Raw genomic sequence first — 16,357 nt, forward strand, 5'->3', positions numbered from 1 at the left:
TTAGCCTCACATCCAGCTAGAAGTGCTGATTAGATATTCTTAACCCCCAATTCTTTTTCATCTCTGAAATAAATGGACAGTTTATCAAACAACCGTTTACGTTCTGATACTTTGAACAACTTTTGGGGACTTTGGGAGACCCAGGGTCTACCCATTGTGAACCCAAAAACTGCTGTCATTGCCTCCAATCATGAATGCCTTGCACCATCACCCCAATAAAAATCTTTTCGAGGGGCCTGTTGTCAATAAGACTGAAGAATTGGTCACATAATCCCTTCCATTTTATCTTAGTTTAAAGGCAGAGTTCCAAAAACAAACTTTTAAACTTCTTCATTGTAACAGTTTTCTTTTTATGCCCTCTGTCTTCTACCTCCTAACCAAAGAGGAAATCTATGTCACAAAGTTACCTTCAATTCCATGCATGTTCATTCTTAATAATCTGTCATGTGAACCCTTAGCAAATGCCTTTTGAAAGTTAACATAAATTATGTCCACAGATACTCTCCTCTCCACCATGTCAAAGGCCTCATCAAAAGATTTAACTAAATTGGTCAGGCATGACCTACCTTTCACAGATCCATGTCGAATGTTTTTGATCAGTTAACATTGGTTCAAGATATTTAGGTTATTTTTATCTGCAGTTCATTAAGTTATCTGCTGAAGAAAAAATACAGATATCAGTAAAATTAGAAATAAAAAAGATTTTTTATTTTATCAGCTATTATAAAATTTAAGTCTAATAATTCTCTATAATGCGATGATCTAAGCAAATGATATACATCCAATGATAAATATTGCTACTGTAGTTATTATGCGTGTCTTCAAGTTTCTTATGTGATTGTACATTAATTTTACATGGATAAAGTGAGATTTCACAACTATACTCTAGCTTTATTATGTAAAGTTTATAAAAGTGATATATTTAAAACAAGCCACATATTTTGAATTCATATTGAATTTTACTCCCATACTGAAACTTTTTACATTTTACATTATTGGTGGTACAGGGAACAGCATTATAAAGTTTGCGAATGATGCAAAATTTGATGAAGTTGGATGTCATGATAAGGATAGTTAAAAGCTGCAGGATGATATAGACAGAATGGGGAAATGGGCAGAAGCATGGCAGATGGAGTCCTTGTGGGTGGCAGGATAATTTAATAAAGTTGTTAAAAAATTATACTGGTTTCTTGAGTTGATAGAATAGAATATAAAGGTAAAGCGAATGTGCTTGAATATTAGAAATCACTGGTTAGGCCTCAACTGGAGTCTTATGAACAATTCAGGGCACCACACTTCAGGAATGACATAAAGATCTTAAAAATGGGCAGCACTGCTGCCTCACAGTGTCAGAGACCCAGGTTCGATTCCCAGCTTGGATCACTATCTGTGCGAAGTCTGCACATTCTCACCGTGTCTGCGTGAATTTCCTCTGAGTGCTCCAGTTTCTTCCCACAATCTGAAAGATGTGCTGGTTAGGTGCTTTGGCCATGTTAAATTCTCCCTCAGTGTACTCGAAAAGGCACCGGAGTGAGGCAACTTGGGGATTTTCACAGTAACTTCATTGCAGTGTTAATGTAAGCCTACTTGTGACACTAATAAATAATAAATAAATGAAGGAACAGAGAAGGTTTACCAGGACATTATCAGCGATGAGAGACTTCAGTTGTGAGGACAGGTTTGAAAGTTAGGACTCTTCTCCTTGGAATAGAGAAACTTAAGAGTTGATCTAATATATGCTTTCAAGATGATGAGCAATTCTGAAAGAATGGATAGAGAAAAATTATTCTCTCTTGTGAATGAATCAATAACTAGAGTGTGTAGATTCAAAATCAGTGGCGAGAGATCCAGAGGGCAGATGAGAAGATTTTTGTCCTTTCAAAAGTTGTCAGGATCTGCAATACACTCCCTGAAAAGTTGAATGGAGTTGATTCCATGAATTATTTTAGAAGGGGGTTGGACAGAAACTTGAAGATGTGGAAGTTATAGGATTTCAGACAAAAACTGGAGACTTGAACCAGGTACAACTCCTCTTTCAAAGATCCAATAGCAGCACGACAAGTTGAATGGCCTCCTTATTTGCTGTAATTTTCTATAATTCATAAAGATTGGCCACAATATAGGGCACGGAATTGGGCAATATTCCCAAACAAATATGTCTGTTTTTCTTCTATATATTGTTTGTTAATAGATACAGAAGAAACATATTTTGATGGCTATTTTGTAAGTTTATTTTGTTAAGATCTGATGTCCGAAGTACTGAAAATTATTTAAAGGATTAGCAAAATTAATTTTCACATGTAACCCAACCTTATCCTTGATAGAACTGAGTGTGTATTATATCATGACAAAAATGATTCATGATTCTTTCTCATCAAAATAAGGTTTTCTGATTTTTTCATTAAAAATGTTTTCCTATAAATACCATGAAACTTCCTCACTGTATTGCCACAAACTCTTATTGATATGGTATTCTCAGTCTTCTCATTGATATTGTTTTAATAGCAAGTCCTAATTTCTCTGACAAAAGACTAAAAGAACTCACCTGGTCTAAAATCTATCAATATTAAACAACTTTGTATAGCTCCAGCATTAGTTTCCCAGCTCGAACGCCTTGGACAATTCAACCTGGTACAATGTTCTTCATTTACACTTAACGGAAGCTTTGTAAAAAGGGATACTTCAGGCCTACCTTGCTACAAGCTTGACAGAACACACTCTCACAATTCACAGCATATGTTAGTTTCTCCTTGGGCCAAATGGGACTTACACAGTTCCAATGTGCAATGCTGTAATATTTTCTCTTTAGCTGCTTGCTCCTGGTATTATAATAATGCAATTAAACGTAACGCGTGTTTTTTTAAAAAAAGCTCTTGCAAACACAATATTTGTCTCTTGGACATGTTTTAGAATGCAATGACTTTCTGTGTGATTCAGAGCAACCTGATCTGTTCTCACACACAGCATGCAATGCATCCGATGATTACTTTAAACGAGCAGCACCGAATATTGTTGTTACTTTTCCTCCGCTACACCGTTTTATTTTGAGATTGTTCTTTGTTTGGGATGTATTGGGTTCTTTTTTCAGAGATCTGGTTACACACTGTATGTTGCATCTGTTGCAAATGTCCCAATGCTTTCTCTGTGGCTTGCTCCCTTTCCCGTGCTGTGACTCCCTGTATGTAGTTAAACCGCATGCAATATGCCTGCTGACGAGTTCCTATTCCAGTCGCTAGGTCTGTGTGTGTGTCTCTCTCACACACATTTTGTAGAAATCTTATTAAACTCCGTACGTTGTTGGGTGAGGGGAGGAAGGAAGGAGGTGAACAACGTACCTCTGGACTGGGTTCTTTCTCTTTCAACCCTCCCTTCCCTTTTCTGCTGCTGCTGTGTGTGTAGTTCGCGTTTAAAGCAAAACTATATGAAAAAACAACGAGTCCTTCCAAGAAGCCAGTTCTTTCTGCATGTCTGTGTGTGACAGGGGGGGTGGAAGGGGGGAAATAAAGAGATGCAGGTCTTGGTGTGTGTGCGAACACATTTGATATAGAGATGTTTTCATAAGCGAGAGAAGGTTAGTTAAACAGAGTGTATGTGTTTCTCCCAGTTGTTACAGTCTGTCTCTTTGGTTGCTCTCGGCTCTTGCTCGGGCCTGGCAACCAATGAGGGTCCCTGTTATAGAGAGAGAGAGAGAGGGAGTGTGAGAGAGAGAGGAGAGGAGAGAGAGAGAGAGGCAGCAGCAGCAACTTCTCCTTCAATCCTCCTGACTGACTGTCTGTCACTTGCTCAACAACAACAAGCAGCAGCAGCCACTTTTTAAACAGACAACTTCTCTCACCCAACGCCACCCCGAGCCGGGGAAAGGGGGGGAAGAGAGAAGAGAAGCGAGCGAGAGAGAGAGGACTGATTAAAAAGAGGGAGTGAGTGAAGCAGACAGAGAGAGAGAGAGAGGAGAGGCTTTAAAAGGGCCGCCGGACGGACGGACAGAGTGGACCCCCTCTCCTCCCAGCACCAGGTGTGTACCACAACCACCATTTCACACTGAGTGGAAACTTTTCATTGATTTATTTCTCTCAAAAAACAACTGAAAAAAAAAATTACTGATGAGATTTGGTGGCGTTTGTGTTGTGAGGGAGATCCGAGTAGGCCAGAGAGAGAGGGTGAGGGAGAGCTAGGCCAGTGTTAATAACAGAGAGGTTGCAGACAAGTGAGAATAATGGAAGGGGAAACTGTTGGCAGAGGAGGGAGAAAGGGGAGAGAGAGGTGAGGGGTGAGGGGGGTGAGGGGGGGGAAGATTGTGCCTCAGTCCCGGCAAAGTGGCATTGCTGCTGACACAAACCCTGCCTGGGGCCAGGGCCGGCTGCCGGGGAGAGGGGCAGCAAGGGGGTTAAATGCCGGGATTAGAGGCGGCCAGAGCTGTCTCCATACTGGACAATAATGTGATGTTGTCAATAACTTAGAGAGGGAGAGGCCTAGTCCTTTAAACCCCGCTCTCTCCCTCCCCGCTGAGCGGGGAGTGAAGGGAATCGGCTCGGGGGACAGCCCGGCCACTTGGCTTTCGAGTTTCTGTCATGAAATTTTTAAAAATGAAATCGCAAAAAAAAAACAAGAGGGGGGAGAAAAAAAAATCCGACGAGGGACTGGATCCGAGTGAGTGAGTGAGAGAGAGAGAGAGAGAGAGAGCCGTGTGTAACGGCGAAAGGATCAGCTGGTGCCTTCAGTACAGCAAAGTCTCTCAGTCAGTCAGTCAGAGAGAGAGAAAAGCTCGATTAACATCTAGAAATCTGCAGCCACCTCTTTTATTTTTTTTTGTCAGAGTTTAAGCCCGCACCGCCCTCAGGAGAGGGAAGGGGGAAATCTGATGGGTGAATAAGGTAGAGACAAACATTGGGCTGCCACAGCCTCTATATACCTGCTTCTCCTGCCCTCCTCTCTCTTTCTTTTCCTGATCAAATCCCATTGCTGCTTCTCCTGCCCTCCTCTCTCTTTCTCTCCCTCTTTCTTTTCCTGATCAAATCCCATTGCTTCTCTTTCTCTCTCTCTCCCACTTCCCCCCCCCCCCCCCCCCGATCAAATCCCATTGCTGCCTCACACCAGATTTGCTGTTTAATTAGCTGGTGGTACCCTCAGCTCTTTATTTATTATGATCATTTGAAAATGAGTGCACTTTTTCCCTCAGGAAGTATGATTCTGGTGGTGAGTGGGGACCCCCCTTTCTCCTCCTCCTCCACCTCCTCCCTTTTTGATTATTGAGGGGAGGTGGGAAGCTGAAACCATTCTATGTCCTGCAAACGACACGTTTGAAGCCACTCACTCCCAAGACCAGGGCACTTTCCCTTCCTTCTCCCGTCCCTCTCCTTTCCTCTTAAAACAAATTGTTATTGAATGTACAGAAACCCAGGCACAGCTCACTTGAATGGCCTGATGGTGATAATCCACCAGAGAGATCTCTCTAACCTTGTAACTAAAGAGGGAGTTTGGCTGAGGCAGGATGGAAGTGAGCAACCAGCACTGAAATGGCAGCTGTTTGTTGTTTGTTTGGTTTTTTTTTGTTGTTTTTTTTTCTGGGGGGGGGGGGAGGAGGTAGATTTGTGTTTTTTTTAATTCACTCTCCCCCTCCCTCCCCTCTCTGTGTGAGTGAGAGGTTTTTTTTGCACTTGGTTTCCCCGAAGCAAGATGGACTCTCTCTCTCTCTCTCTCCCTCCCCCTGTGTGTGTCTTGTCAGCCTTAGATCGACATTTTGCACGGCGATGCAAACTTGAGCTTGGCCTACTTTTACACTACAAATAGTGTGCTGGGATTAGAGGAAAACTCAGCCAGGTTTCTGAACGGCGATCGCCTTTAAATTGTAACTTGGGTCACTGTACTTTTTTGTTGCATTTGGGTTCTGTCGAGTTGCCTGTATCAAAGAGATTTCCCCCTCTGTCTGTCTCTGTGTGTATGTGTTGTTGCAAGTAGTCCTTTTCCCGGAACACCAACCCCCCTCCTGTTTTGACGTATGGGATGAATGTACCTGTGTTGCCATCTAACAAAGTGATTGATTTTTTACACTTTCTAATCATTCTCGGCACCGAAAACTGCAAAATGACAGTGTATTCTCACTATTTTAATACGTAAGGCGTAGTGTACGTCCCATGTGCCCAGTCTGTGTAGCACTGCCGTGTGGAGCTGACAGGTCCTGTAGCTACTGGCTGGGGCTGGTGAGCCAATAGCTAGTGCAAGATTTAAAGTCTTGAGATCTGCAGCAAAATCCGTCGCACTTCGGACTTGCTAACTTGGGTGCGAATGATACGGCTGACCCACATCATGACATTCTGTAAGTTTGCACTGTGGGTCTTTTTAATTCGCAGTTTTAATTCGTGTTTCTGTTGAGTGCAGGTGTGATTCTGGAGTGTAGATGAGTATGTCAGAAATCTCAGGTTATACTGTTTGTTTTCAAAACTTCAGTTCTTCGAGTGGAATAATAGGCGGAAGATCAAGGAAGTGAAGAGTTCTTGTGGGGGGGGGGGGAAGTATGGCTAAGGAATCAAGTGAACTGTTTGCAGTTGGAAGTGGTGGTTTCTCGATCGAAAATGGCTGTTTATAAAATGATTTAATTTCACAATTGATGACAATAGCCTAAGTCACAAGTGATAACTTGGGTGTGAGTTGTTAGTGGTCCTCCTCATGAGGGGCACGAACTTCAGGCTTTCTTCATTAGTCACAAATATTGCCAATTAGGACAGTGGTTGGCCAGATTTGAAGTTTCTAACTGAAGTGTTAATGTACTTTGTTAGATAAGATGTAAACTATACCTTATTCCGAAACTCGTCTGCATTATCTTTTGGTATGCAATTGTGGTGAATTCGCAATGACTTTAGGATTGCAATGACATTTTTTACACCAAAGTAAAAAAAAATTCAAGTGTAGTTAGGTAAAATTATATTGTGTACTAAGACAGGGTGGCACAGTGGTTAGCGCTGCTGCTCACAGCGCCCGGGACCCGGGTTTAATTCCCCGGGTTTAATTCCAGCCTTGGGTGACTGTGTGAAGTTTGCATGTCCTCCCCAGATGTGTTCTCCACACACTTCTGGGTGCTCTGGCTTCCCCTGCATTCCAAGGATGTGTGGATTAGGTTGATTGGCCATGCTAAATTGCCCCTTAGTGTCAGGGCAGTAGCAGGGTAAATATGTGGGCTTACAGGGATAGGACCTGGGTGGGATTGTTGTCAATGCAGACTCGATGAACTGAATGCCCTCCTCTGCACTGTAGGGATTCTATAACATGCCATATGCTAAAACATTCCTCCTGATTCTGTTCTCAAAGGTGTCACAACTTCAACTATTAGTTTTGAAGATCTTACATGAATGAAAACATTTGCATGCTTTGAAAGTTTGAAAGAGCATTCTATACTCAAAGACCTGTTATTAGTATTTACTAACATTTGTATTAATTGCACTTGGGATTAGTGCAATGAACAATTTGCTATCATATAATCTCATTGTTTCATATTTATGCTTAGAATAGTGTGTGCAGTTCAGTGTATCATGCTAGAAAAAGGATTATAGTGGCACTGGAGTAGGTGCAGAGAAGATTTACAAGGACACTACCAGAAATGTGTGGGTATACATAGCTGGAAAGGATTGATGGTCTTGGGTCTCTTTTCTCTTGAAGGTTGAGGAGTGGACTAATCAAGGTCTTTAAAATTATGAAAGACCTTGATTGATTAGATACAGAGGGCATGTTTCCACTTGTGGGAAGGGCATAACTTGAAGTCATCAATGTAAGGCAGTCACCAGAAATCCAAGGTGGAATTGAGAATAAACTTCTTCACTCAAAGAATGACAAGAAAGTGGAAAGATGGGAGGACACTCATGTGAAGTATGAACACAGTCATGGGCTGAATGGCCTGCTTCTGTGCCGTATAGCCTATGTAATCCTATTATATCTTTGAAGAACTCATATTTAGTTTCATCGGTTATGTTGCTTTTATTTTAAGTACTTATTCAAAGTACATAGGTACATTTTTGCCATTTTCTTGTTGCACTACTCAGTCTTCTCAATGCCATGAGAATATCACTTACCAGAATTTCCAGGAACCACTGTCACTACAAGTGTTTTAATGCAGTTCACCTTAAGTGCTTCTAAATTATTTTTCTATTGGCTAAAGTCAGTCATGCTGGACCAAAGTTAATTGAAGGCATTTTAATGGTTGTAGGAGCGACCCATCTGTTAAAAACCTGTAGAGTGTACTACACAGGTTGATGGTCTTAATGATGGCCCTTTGAGAAGTTGGATTCCACACTGAATTTCTTAGCTAGCCACTGTTAGCACTTAAGGTGCAAGTGGTATTTGTGCAAAACTTCTAGGCAAAACTGGTAACTATCATTGTAGTTATTTCTAAGAACTGGCAACCCAAAAGGGAGCCAGGGAAAATTTGTTTGAGGCATATTTATCTTAGTGTACGAGTGCATAATTGTAGATTCTACTACCTGGAAGGGGATCCTAGTGAAAATAAAAATCATTGGGTACTTGTGCTGAGTTCAGTGACACTTGGCTTTCTTGTGTTGTTCCGATATGCAGATGAGGCCTATATTGCAGAAAAAGAAAAACGGTGGATCTTATTCTCCTGAGGAATGCATGATTACGACTTTACAAGTTTGTCAAACATTGAATGACTGTCAAAATTCAGTTACATTGTTTTTATTAATTTTCATAAGGCTTTCAACCTAATGTTTTGTACAGCCCTGCTCAAAGAGGTGAAAGGAACTACATGTCCAAATTTTGGACTTTATCTGGGATTACGTAGCCCAGCTACAAGATCTATGTAAGGGCATCAGTATGCTTTTAAGGTAAGATTACCTACGCATTGTCACACATCCTGTTTTGAGGTGGTCTTCACCAATAATGTTGTCTCTAATTGTAAGAGAAGGGTCTTGAAGTGTCCAATCTTGACATTTCTGAAAGAACCGGGTGCTTTTCACAAAATTCACGTTGATGAACCTCCTTGTGCACCAATTAAGCAGTGAGATATTCTAATGAATGCTGCCGTATGTGTAGTATTATGGCTTTGCACAGGACAACCATAGAATAGAACCAGTGCAGAAGGAGGGCCTATGGCCCATTGAGTCCGCACTGACTCTCCGAAAGAGCAGCTTACCCAAGCCCAACCCCTAGCCCTATCCCCATAACCCCATGCATTTACCATGGCTAATCCACTTAACCTACATGTTTTTGGACTGTCGGAGGAAACCAGAGCACCTGAAGTAAACCCACAGGCACGGTATACAGTGTACAGCAAGGAATTAGGGAGACAAATAGAATGTTGCCCAGTATTACAAGAGGAGATTCTGAAGATGCTAATTTGAAGATATAAGAGGTTTTATCCCAATTACTGATTCACATTAGTAGTAGGTTTCCGATTTTTTGACTTATCTCTCTGATGATATGAAAACTCCCAATGTGAATCAAGCTTCTGGCATATGTAATATGTTTCCAAACAGTTCTTCCTGGTGTAAGCTCCTAGTCATGAAAATGCATGCTGCCGAAGGCCTTGTGAAAGATCCTGGACCAATCTGTAATGTGGATTAATGCCAAAAGGGGAAAATGGGAGGTACAGGTGGTTATGTCTTACACAGTGTAGCTATTTATCGGAAGTTGGTTTATGACAAGAATTTTCCTTTCCTAAAGTATCTTGCATGAAAAATTGAGCAATTTATAATTGCTATAATACTTATTATTTATTAATATAATAACATATATTTATATTTCGTACTTGTATTTATAAATAAGGCTGGTATGAAATATTTGACTGATAATTTAAAACATTGGAATGGCTGGCACATTGTGAGTTACTCTGCAATACCCATTGAGCTGAAGGCAGAGTTCATTGTGTAACAGAATAAAGAGGATGGTAGTTTAGGATAGGCTGCTGGATGAGGTTATCTGGAAAATGAACCTGCAGTTCTAGATCATTGATCCAGGTTTCAGTGTCTACTTATGTTGCAGAGAAGTAAGAAATTGCTGCTGAAGTTTTACTCAAATTAGTGGAAATTCTATTTGGTGAGTTATGATATGTGTCCATACTTGATTAGGTGCCAGTATGCTCACCCACTTTATCGGTGAGTTTTAATGCTCACTGTAGTACTTGCGAGGAGTTCCTGTGACCTGCTGTCTGGCTAGTAAGAACCAACCAATGACTACTATCCTTGGGGAGGAAAGGAGGGAATGGGTGATGCATTGTTGTTGAGTTTGGCAAGTCTGGCAATGGGACATTGGGACCAAGTTGGTTTTATGCCATCCAAAACCGGGGTTGATCTGTTATACTCTCAAGACGCTATAATAATGGTTGACTAGCCCACTTGGCTTGTTGTTAGTTGTTAGGATTTGTTTTGCCACTGGCTCATTTGGCTCAAAATGAGGGATGGGTTGGTAAGTTTGCTGACGACACCAAGGTAGGTGGTGTTGTGGATAGTTTGGAGGGATGTCAGAAGTTGCAGCGAGACATAGATAGAATGCAAGACTGGGCGGAGAAGTGGCAGATGGACTTCAACCCGGATAAGTGTGTAGTGATCCATTTTGGCAGATCCAATGGGATGGAGCAGCAGTATAAAATGAAGGGTACCATTCTTAGCAGTGTAGAGGATCAGAAGGACCTTGGGGTCCGGGTCCATAGGACTCTTAAATCGGCCTCGCAGGTGGAGGATGCGGTCAAGAAGGCGTATGGCGTACTAGCCTTCATTAATCGAGGGATTGAGTTTAGGAGTCGGGAGATAATGCTGCAGCTTTATAGGACCCTGGTTAGACCCCACTTGGAGTACTGCGCGCAGTTCTGGTCACCTCATTACAGGAAAGATGTTGAAGCCATTGAAAGGGTGCAGAGGAGATTTACAAGGATGTTGCCTGGATTGGGGGGCATGCCTTATGAGGATAGGTTGAGGGAGCTTGGTCTCTTCTCCCTGGAGAGACGAAGGATGAGAGGTGACCTGATAGAGGTTTACAAGATGTTGAGGGGTCTGGATAGGGTGGACTCTCAGAGGCTATTTCCAAGGGCTGAAATGGTTGCTACGAGAGGACACAGGTTTAAGGTGCTGGGGGGTAGGTACAGGGGGGATGTCAGGGGTAAGTTTTTCACTCAGAGGGTGGTGGGTGAGTGGAATCGGCTGACGTCGGTGGTGGTGGAGGCAAACTCGTTGGGGTCTTTTAAGAGACTTCTGGATGAGTACATGGGATTTAATGGGATTGAGGGCTATAGATAGGCCTAGAGGTGGGGATGTGATCGGCGCAACTTGTGGGCCGAAGGGCCTGTTTGTGCTGTGACTTTCTATGTTCTATGTTCTATGTTCTATATAGGAATACACGAATGGGAATTGACCACTTAGCTCCTCAAGCCTCTTCCTCACATTCAGAGAGATCATAGCTGTTCTCCAACCTAACTTCGTATTGCCTTTGCCTCGCATCCCTTCATGGTTAACAAAGATCTGTTGGCCTCTGATTTAAAATGATCAATTCATGTAGCATCAATTTAAGTTTGAGGAGGAGTGCCAAACTTTTATCACCTGTACTAAAATAACCCTGCAAACATCAGCCCTGTGTGAGAAGATGATCACTTTGTTGCTACAAGGTGCAGTTTCAATAGCTTAACCTTAAGCAGAATCTTTTAGTTTAAAGTTCATTTATTAGTGTCACAAGTAGGCTTACATTAACATCGCAATGAAGCCACTGTGAAAATCTCCTAGTCGCCACGTTCCGGCGCCTGTTCTGGTACACTGAAGGGTAATTTACCATGGCCAGTGCACCTAACCAGCACTTCTTTTGGACTGTGGGAGGAAATCGGAGCACCCGGAGGAAACCCACCCAGACACGGGGAGAACATGCAGACTCCGCACAGACAGTGACCCAAGACAGGAATTGAACCCAGGTACCTGGAGCTGTGAGGCAGCAGTGCTAATCACTGTGCCACCTTGCGTAGAAGATCTAGGCTGACACTTAACTGTGGTACTGAAGAAATGCTGCATTGTCAGTGTCTGTCTTTCAGAAGAGATGCCAAACTGAGGCACCATCTGTGATCTTTAGTGGAAAAGATCCTGGTGCAATGTTTTGAAGTTGACGAAGGAATTCCTCCTCGGTGTCATGGCTCATTCCCAACTCTGAACCAATGACTCTAAAATAGATTATTTGGTAATCTGGTCATTATCATGTTTTTGTTTGTGGAATCTTACTGTGTGAAAACTGCCACATTTCCTGCCTCAACAGTAATGAAAGTTCTGAAGTACTTCATTGGGCATAAAGAGCTTTGGGAACTCCTTACATTGGGAAAGGCATTATATAAATGCAGGTCTTCCTTTTGAATCTTTATCGTACACGCTTTCCCATTGACTTTTTTCCCAATAAGTGTCTAAATTTTCTAATTTCAGTGGAGTGTGTCCGTATGAGAAATACTTGCATCAAGTGAACTGAATTTCTAATTTTTTTTTGGTAGGTTTTTACCAATCATAGGTGTGGCAATATATTTCTACATGTGTCTGACGGCCAATAGACCCCAAAAAAAGTTTCACAGAGGAAAATAACAAAATCATCATAAATGCCTTTCAAACCACCCAAGATTGTGTTTACTACGAGAATTTATCATCCAAATATTAACAGTAATGGCAGCATCTGTCTTGATATTCTAAGATCACAGTGGTCCCCTGCATTAACTATTTCTCAAGATACAGTGAAACTTGCCTTTTTTGAAGGATGGAATCTATAGTGCAGCACTTTCCATGCTACGCAAGTTACTTCAATTAGTCCTGATAGTTATTAGCACAACGATGATCCCGCAGCATTTGGCCTGGTTATCACCTTCACTTTTTGAGCGTTGTCTGCTAATTTCTAGTTGTGAAAAGGAAAATAACAGTCAATTGAGGAAATGTGTTAAAGTTCTTGAAAACGTGGGTTTCTCAGAAATTTTTCTTCATTGCCCATTTTTTGAGAGGCAGGTAGGAGGGCCAATCGCGCCGCAAACTGGGAAACAAGTGCAACCTCAGGCAGGAGTAATGACGTTGGGAGACGGTCAGTATTCTATAATTCAAACAAATCCAGGGTGTGTGCAGCCATGTTGCAGGAAGCACAAGAGTTCACCATGTAGAGAATTGAAATGTTTGAATCCATTGGTTGCCTTTAATCTATGGCAGAAATTATTTTTATTATCCAAAGTATGTGGACAGTGCAAGGAGAGATTTTTTTTGTTAGTTTAATTAGGGCATCATGGTCGGTACAGACTTGGAGGGCCGAATGGCCTGTTCCTGTGCTGTATTTCTTTTATATTGAAGTAAAACCCTTGTTATTCACACTGCACTCATTGTCACTGTTTGTAAGATGGCAAATTGAAAGTGATAGTAATTAATGGGAATCCACATTCACACATACTGAGGTACATTGATAATCCAAGATGGTTCTTGGACATTTAAATCAAACAAGTTTTTGCACAAGAGGTTCGGCTGGTTAAGCAGCTGAGCCTCACAAACTGTTGTTGTAATCCCTCCATTCGAGGGGATGTCTACTCCGGATCATGAGTTGGGTCTTCATGGGTCATGGGTCTTCATGTGGTTCAATAGGTCTGTTCTCAATCCATATATCTTTAGGCATCTAGGGCAGGATGTCCATGAAGTAGTGGGATATACAGTGCAGGATTTGCTTCCTTTTCTTTCCTTCTCTGCTACTACTCTGCTTCATCACTAAGATGTTGTGACTCAAAGAGTGGTGTAGTTTGATGGATAAGTTGACACCATTTTGAACAATTGGCAGCAAATATTCCCAGTCATAAATGTCAATGCTGTTGTGCTTTAAGGAGAATTTTAGAATGTCTTTGAAGCCTTTTCTTGGTCCTCTCCTGGAACACTGGCCATTTAAGAGTTGATAGCCCAGGACCTGGCAGTGAAGATGCTTTTCAAATATCTTAACATGTTGTCTAGTCCATCGAAATTGGTTTTGCAGAAGCTTTGCCTGAATGGTTGTGAAGTTGGCTTTAAAAAGGAGAGCAGCATTTGTTCGGCAGCCCTCCCATTGGATCTGGAGGATCCGGTGGAGGCACTTCTACTGAAGTATTTCTTGTGTCCATATGTGTTGTTGACACACAGTCCAGCTCTCATAGCAGTACAGGAATGTGGTGACAACATTTGCTCCATACACTAGAACTTTTGTTGACTTGCAGAGAGGTCTTTGCAAACACTTACCGCTGTAGATTGCAGAAAGCTGAGCTGGTGCAGCCGATTCAGTGTTGGATCTCCTTGTCAATGGTGACCATCTGGCTGCCAAGGTATGCGAAGAGCTCAACACTGTCTCCTCCTTATATGGACATGGCTGAGCACATGTGGGTTGGTAAGAGTTTTGTTTTGGCAACATCCAAGGACAGGCCAAGTTTCTTGTCTGCAGAATTGAAAAGATCGGGAGTTGCTTTTAAATTTGGTGTAGAGTGGGCAACGACATTGCAGTTATCTGCAAACTGCAGATCATATATGTGTGTGGTCAGTTTTGTTTCGACATAGAGGTCACTGAAGTTAAAGAACTTTTCATCTCTGAGGTATTTAATATTGACACCAGAGGGAGGCTGATCTTAGAGGTGAATAGTCATTGGCAGGTCGATTGTGAATAACATGGAGGCTATCAAAGAATCTTACTTTACCCCTGTCTGGATTTTGAACGTTTCCATTTGAGGTCTCCCACTCAAGACAGTTGTGTAATATCATCATTAAGCATCTGTAGAATTATGATTTTTTTAGGCATCCAAATCTTAGGAGCACAATCCATAGAGATGTGTGATTTTCTGAGTCAAATACTTTGATCGGATTGATGAATGCAAGGAAAAGTTTCTAATAGTGTTCGCAATGTTTTTCTAAAATGTTAGGGTTTCTCTGGAAGGTGTAGAGCCATACTGTATCTCTGGGAGAATGTCCTCAGTCACAGGATGTTGGCAATTCAGCAGATTGTAAACATAGAAACTAGAAGCAGGAGTAGGCCATTTGGCCCTTCGAGCCTGCTTCACCCTTCATTTTGGTCATGGCTAATCATCAAATTCAATATCCTGATTCCCCCCCCCCCCCTCCTCCCATATCCCTCGATTCCTTTAGCACCAATTGCTATATCTAATATCTTCTTGAAATCAGACAACGTTTTGGCTTCAACTGTTGTTTGTGGTAGTGAATTCCACACATTCACCACCCTCTGGGTGAAGAAATTTCTCCTCGCCTCAGTTCTAAAAGGTTTACCCCTTATCCTCAAACTATGACTCCTAGTTCTGGACTCCCCACCATCGGGAACATTCTTTCTGAATCTACCCTGTCTAATCCAGTTAGAATTTTATAAGTTTCTATGAGACCCCCATTCACTCTTCTAAACTCCAATGAATATAATCCGAATCAACTTAGTCTCTTCTCATATGACAGACCTGCCATCTCAGGAATCAGTCTGGTAAACCTTCGCTATACTCCATTACATAGAAAGGACATCCTTCCTCAGAAAAGGACACCAAAACTGCACACAATATTTCAGATGTGGCCTCACCAATGCCCTACACAATTGCAGCAAAACATCCCTGTCCCTTTATGTATGTCAGGAATTTCCTGCTCTAGACAAGAGGGAAATATCTTGATAGCTTCCACAGCATGATTTATTTCCCTTCTTGAAGATGGTTACAATTGTTGCATTTGTGAACAGAGGAAGAGTTCTTTTTTCCTCCAGATCTGTAGGATGAGTTTATGGAGTCATGATGTGAGCAGAAACCCACCAGCTTTGAAGATCTCAGTTGGGATGTTGATGGGGCCACAGGCTTTGTTGTTTTTCATCTGTTGATTGCCTATTCCAGCTCTTCTACCGCTGGAAGTTCACTCATGGATTCTACCACAGGGCACCTGGAGATAGCCTGGAGAGTATTAGCTGTCACTGTGGATTCATAGTAGAGAAGTTGCTGAAAATGTTAGTTCCAGCATTGACAGATGGCGGTGTCATCCTTAAGAAGAGAAAAGCCATCCAGCGAGCAAAGGGGATTTTGTCCATTTGACCATGGTTTGTTGATGGCCCTGGCATCTTCAAAAAACATGTCATGATGATCAGCATAATGTTGGATCTCTTGGGCTTTCTCTTCCCACCACGTGCACTTTACTTTCCAGATTTGTCTTTGGGTATCAGCCTTGAACTATTGGAATGCTGCCTTCTTGATTTGCACCTTTGGATTATTCTGCCAGACATTGAATGCAGCTCAGTTTTGTTGCAGGAGGTCACACATTTCAACATCATTTTAATTAAACCAGTTCTGGTGATGACAGTACTCAAACCCTGTGGTCAGAGCATGGAGTCTAGTAAAAATGACCTTATTTGACTTTATGTTCTGGAATTCTTCCTC

At 41.9% G+C, this 16,357-nt stretch overlaps 1 protein-coding gene across 8 annotated transcripts in view; it reads left to right on the forward strand.

Annotated features, from left to right (window-relative positions):
* The first annotated feature begins 3,687 nt into the window (after positions 1 to 3,687).
* Positions 3,688 to 16,357, forward strand: part of bbx (BBX high mobility group box domain containing) — a 209,923-nt gene continuing 197,253 nt past the window's right edge. For 3 of the 8 annotated variants that reach the window (XM_078232941.1, XM_078232937.1, XM_078232939.1), the window contains exon 1: positions 3,688 to 4,012. The gene's annotated coding sequence lies outside the window, so the exon portion shown is untranslated. Of the gene's footprint in view, positions 4,013 to 4,742; positions 4,872 to 5,371; positions 5,495 to 6,115; positions 6,314 to 16,357 lie in introns of those variants that run through there. The other 5 variants (XM_078232940.1, XM_078232944.1, XM_078232938.1 and 2 more) reach the window with 4 other exon arrangements.

This window comes from Mustelus asterias, chromosome 17 (assembly GCF_964213995.1).
Source record: "Mustelus asterias chromosome 17, sMusAst1.hap1.1, whole genome shotgun sequence".
In the NCBI taxonomy this organism is placed as follows: domain Eukaryota; kingdom Metazoa; phylum Chordata; class Chondrichthyes; order Carcharhiniformes; family Triakidae; genus Mustelus; species Mustelus asterias.